Consider the following 6401-nt stretch of genomic DNA (forward strand, 5'->3'; position numbering starts at 1 on the left):
TTTTCGACAAAAAGCACAGGAGTTATTAAGCTTTAAAGGTGCTAAACAAAATCGTGCTCACACACACAAACATATATCCGTACTGTACATGTGAGAAACTCCGAAATTTTTTTTTGATTTCTCGACGTTTCAAGTTCCCGAATCCAAAAATGTAAAAATTTTTTGGTCGTTTTTGGCCGATGCCTTACTTCCCGTTATATATAACAGGAAAGTAAAAATCGAAAAACTGTCTCAAAATCGGACAAAACGTTTAACCCGTCGTTTCGGTTCTTACGGATTTAGTAAAATTCGGAATTTCGTCCAATCTTCCGACGTCACGTTTTAATGTCCGAATAATTTCCCCTATTTAATATAATAGAAACGTTTTACAAACTTTGTTAGGTATTGCGATTTTTGTTTCAACACGCTCTCCGAGCGTATTTAAAGTACGCATTTACAGACAATACTCAAAGAATATAAGTACGGCACGCGCGCGTAACGGAAAATAAAAGACTCGATTTATTGTAATTATCGAAATTATGAATATACGGTATATATAAAATATTACGACGCTGATCGAGTCTGTATAGATCGAGTTAGGCGGGAAACGCACTGTACAGTTACGTGAACAATATAACATGATTTCCGCAAGAGTTATAAATACCGCACTTTGAAAAAAGAAAAGAAATTCGACAACATTTAATTTCAATTTTTAACAATTAGCCAAAGTAGGGTTTTGGCTCATATACATATATATATGTATATACAATATATACATTTTAAATACAATAAATATATTTTCTTTTATTAAATTAATTTCTAATTTTTTTTCTCTCGAACGGTTTTTTTACATACGTCTCTTAACAGCTATGATTTTCGTTTTATATTATTGTATTTTGAATACAATTACAATGCCGTAAATAACAGTAATTTAAAAAAAATGTCGGCCGAATAAATTTAAAAACTTCTGGAAATAGACTTACTTTAAGTTATAAACGCCGTAGACGCATCTACCTTTAACACCATAATCTAAATATAATACTTTTTAATTAAACAAAAATCACTAAAATTTGAAGATTGCTTATTTTTAAATGTCTTTTCTGTTAGATTTTTGATTGTCATACAATTTATGGGATCGATAGACAACAATTTTTAAATGGTTAAATTTTCTTAACACATCCGATCGTTGTATACATTAATCTTTTATCGTTAGTATTTTTCATAAATTTATTTACAATTCTGTAGTCAACGTTGCTATACTTAAATTATTTATATATATTTTACAGTAATTCCGAATTTATTAATGCCACCGTTAAACTCCACCGAAGGGTACTTAACTTTTTATAATTAGAGAGTGGCAGATTACTACCGAAACATTTGGTGACGTTTAAATTCCGGTTATTTTATTTACGGTTTAACACCGGATTACAATCGTCGCGTGAATAATAAATGTACGGAGTAAAATCTTGCGGTTTTAAAAACACACAAATTTTATCGAAAAGACTTACGCTAAACAAATACCTCGAGGAATAAATCAAACGAAAGGGAAAATATAAACATTAAATTAATATAAATTTCAATTGTTTTTCACGTGTTCAGTCGCACTGGCATCTTATTTAATATTTTAAGTTAAAAATTTCCAAAATTAAATCGAAAAAATAAACGCGCGATCGTACGTTTTAAGGACCTAATGTTCATTATATTTAGTAGAATTAAAATGTTCGTCGTCGTAATTTCGGAGATTTCTTAGAAAAATTTCAATTGGAAGCAATTAACAATCCAGTCCTTTCTGTTTTCGATTACAATTACATTTCAACAAAATGGTAAGAGATATTACAAAATAAAATTTGAATCTATTTTCCCAACAAGTAAACTTTCCAGCCAGACTAAAAAAAAGCCATCGAAACCAGAAACAAGTTTATCAGTCTGCCGAAATTAGCAAAGCATCTACGATTTATTCATTTTCGTTTTGAAATCTGCTTTTAGTTCTGCCGAAAATATTTTTTATCGTGTAAGATTACAAAAAAATATCAAATTTTTTTCGGCCGGATACCGCCCTACGTTTACAACTGTGGCGTGGAATACTAAGAGAGAAAATTGTCTTCAAAACAATACCGAATAAATATGGTTGCATACTAAGACAATAATTTCCAGTCTGGCTTACTATCGAAACGCACAAATACTGGTTTAAGAAAGGTCCCTTCAGACGTGAGTAGGATTTAATATACCTCGAATTTAAAAATGAACTAGGATCCGACACGATGTTTTGTTAATGCCAAAATCGGATGTTTAAATAGTTTAAAATTTGCTAATAACTTCACTGGAAAATCTGTCAAAAGACAACGTAGCGTATCGAAACACCACAAAACAACGGAAAATGTTTAAAATAATTAGAAATTTTTATTCTGAAAATAAAATTTAATTCCTAACCACGAAAAAAGTACGCGTTATTATAAAATGCATTATTTATATTATTAGAAATAAAAAAGCAGCAATTAATTAATTTGTTTAAATTTTAACTCTTCTCAAATAAATAAATATACAGTAAATACGTATTAAATGGAAGTATCACGAAAGTAACGGCTAAAGGTAATCAAAATAGTTTTATATTTAGAAACGTTTTCGGAGTAATTTGACCATTATCGGCCAGATACAAACTGTTTTTGAAAGTTTCGAAATTTCTTCCAGAAAGGGCATCAAAATTCCATTTCTAAATTACTCCAAAAACTTTTTAAATTAATAAATATTTTGATTGCCTTAACTTATTCAAATATCTCGAAAGTTTTACACAATTCTTTAATTAAATGGAAAACTTTGATTTTTTCTTTCCGTATATTTAACCTCTTTCTGCTTTATTATATCGATTTAACATTAATTAAACGAGTATTTGAATTTGATTAACGAAAATTTTGGAAAATCGGAAATAAATTACGAATTAAAGAAATGATAATCCGAATAACCGTCCATGATAAATTAACGATTTTTCGAATTTACATACCCTTAATTAATCGGGTGGATTTAAAATATTAATATTCAACAATACTCACTTGCCCGACGACAATCGTATTGGAACGGTGAAATTTCAATATTCCTAACTTGAAATTTTAAAATATTCATATAAAAAGTATAAAACACGAAATATATTGACGACGACTTTTGTTAGTAGATTCATAAAAGATTATTATTAAGATATATATTAAATAAGTAAAACGATTATAAATATAAAAGATAAGACTAGATATTTTTCGTCGGTGGCAAAATAATACATCGATAACACCGATACGATGCAAAAAACTTACGTTAATTTCATCAATAATATAAAAACAGACAAAATGATTAATGTTGTATAATGTAGATGGGCCAACTCCGTACGTACGCGCAGAGATTAAACAGAACAGTAAAACGTTAAGATCGAATATCTAAGCAAATAAAATAAATTTATTGACTAGATTATTTCTACTTTATACCGTAATAAATTAACTTTAATAATATCGAGGCACTATATTTAATAATTAATAGAATCCTGTTAAAAACGCTTGCGTGATTTAGGTCGAATTTCTTCGCGGTTCTGGATGGAGATTTTCCACTGCTTGAAATGTAGAAGCAGCTGTATTTTTGGCAGTTTTCTTTCTTCTCGAAAATATCAAAATAATGCTTCGAATTTGCTATCGTCACCGTGGAATGTCAATCACCAAGTTGAGATCCTCACACGATGCAGAGAACACAATTTCTTCTAAATTAGAATGTTAATACTGGTTCTTGTTGAATGTTTAAAAGATCTAAAGAAAAAATTAATACATCCAATACATTACATATATTAATACATATTACAAAAATATTCATCTTTTGCACAAAGAGTACTTATGCATTATTTTATTTTTTATTTGAAATTAATTTGGAAAAGGATAAGAATTGCAGACACAAATGGGATAGATGGTGATTGGTTTTGTACTTTTTAATTATTTTTATGAATTTTATCTTCTTTTACGCCACGAATATTTTTTATTTGAAATTAATTATAAATTCAGATATCGCTTACTTCTGTATTTATAAAAAGTAATTGTAACCTGTATGTTAACAATAAAAAACAGGAATAATTAACACTGTGAAGTATGTTATGATTTTAATATTTTACATTAAAAAACCTAGGTATTGTCCTCTATTCTAAAGGAATCCGTTCCTGAAGAGGACATTCATAAAGGTGGCCTTTTTAGAGATGACTGTTGTTGAAAGTTATTAGAGATTCGGCTGTATTTAATTTACACGTTTTCTTCTTTCGGTTCGTCTTTTTACAAGTTATTTCTGGATCCTCCAAACTAACACTATCACAACCAAGAACTCGCCTTCTTAAAGGCCTCTTTTCACTGTTCAGTTTTGTTCTACATCTTTATTCCAATCTGTTAAATGTCTCTAAAGAAACTTGCCTCATTAATCTAATGATTTATGAGAAAAGGCAATGCAACAAAAGAGGATGCCTCCGAGGAAGACTTTTATGGGAAACACCCTATTTAAGTGTTATATACCTAAAGAAAATTTGAAAAATTTCAGGTAGACAGACTGTTGAGAGACACAAATCAAGACCTGTGTTCAGTGGTTTTAACCAGCTCTGTGGAGATTTGAGTAAAAATAATCTCTATTAAATATTGGCTAAGACGGTGGTTCTTATGCAAATAACGTCACTTGAAGTAACAGTGAATGTGTTCATTACAATAACACATAAACAAGAACAATGTAACAAAGTTATTTCGTAACAATTAAAAAAATTCTTTAAGAAAGATCTTTATTTATCCTAATTTAATTTGTAATAATAATAAATGTATTAAATCTGTGTTTATAATCACAATATGCAACTGTATTAGATCATTAAAATATGATTTAAATAAATTGTTGTAAACGAATTATAAGTAAAGAATAAATTCATGCAGAACTCTGTTCAAATTCCTCTCATGATTTTTTTATTCAACATGATACTTGCACGCTGAGGAACATTTTTTTCCATTTCATAAACTAGGAATTGATGTTATTTTATACATAAACTGTGCTCAAGCGAATAACAATGTGATAGAAATTCCAATAAATATAGAATTTTTCTGATACTAAAGGAATTTTTGGTGTATCGTAAAACCATTTTAAAATATCCTTATTATTTACGATAGAGGAAAAGCAATGAAATAATTTCATGATACACGTAAGTAGTCTGAACAATGACTAAACGAGATAGAAATCTACTGTGCATTTTAAGCTTGTAACTCATTGCATGTAGGAAATATCCTTGACTCTGGCAGGCTAACCAATAAACAATACTCGTAATAATAGAAAGGAAATATTCATTCAAATAACATTTTCATTAATATAAAAATGATCAATTTATCATATACTTAACCATTCGATACTAGGAGATTTGAATTTGTGAATTTTGAATAAAAATTTAATGTTAAATACATATTTAAGAATACGAAAACACTAGAATTATAACCGAGGAAGAGTATATGGCCCGAAATGTAAATATTGGTTTAATAAAAAATCTCAGTCAGCTTTCCAATTGAATATTGTCGTGTGATAAGTCCTTAAATTTTATAGCAAACTAGCAGATGAGCCTGGAGTTGCTCGGGCGAAAGGTAACCATAGCATAAGTTTAAATTATTAGATTATAACCAATCTTACTCGTTTTCGCCGGATGCAAGAATTAGGTTCACCCTCTTTCGAGGCTAATTAGAGAAATGTTAGATGGGTCTAAAAATATATTCGATTTTCCTCAAAAAAATCGCATCTAAATTAGTACAATAGTAGCCGAGTTCTTCAGAGTAAGCCGTAAACTTCTCCCTTTTTCCTGCGGGAGGAATTTCCAAAAAATCCATTCTTAGTATACGTTCTTATTAGTACCCTAACTATACCAAATTTCAACTTTCAGCTCCTAACCGTTTGGATTCTGCGCTTATTATTATTATTATTACTAGCTGCAAAGACCCGCTTCGCTGGGTTTTTAAAAAGTTACGATAGTGAAGATTAAGATAATTACATTATAGCCAATCTTACCCGTTTTCACAGAATGCAAGAATTAGGTCCCCCGTTTCCAGACTAATTAGAGACCTGGTCACTGGAGGACGTGAACGTCTCCTGTTCACGTCCAGTCAAACGAACTATTTTCAACGTTTCTGGAACGTTTACAATCGTTCTATAATCGAACCACTATTCGAATTTTATGTTCAAATTTAATTCGAACAAATTCGAACAAAACATTCGAAATAGAAAGCCACTTTCAACCACTTTCAGCCTAATATCTCCCCCACCCTTATAGCTATCAAGACGCAACCCCTGGTGCACGAATGGAGACTTGGGGCTACTACCACATACAAACACCATTCATGTGCGATGTGTAGTTTTGGCGGAAAAGTGAAATATAGGGACATACATGTCCATTT

This window comes from Centruroides sculpturatus, unplaced genomic scaffold (genome assembly GCF_000671375.1).
Source record: "Centruroides sculpturatus isolate CEXI.00-Female unplaced genomic scaffold, Cexi_2.0 scaffold56, whole genome shotgun sequence".
NCBI classification, from domain to species: Eukaryota; Metazoa; Arthropoda; class Arachnida; order Scorpiones; family Buthidae; genus Centruroides; species Centruroides sculpturatus.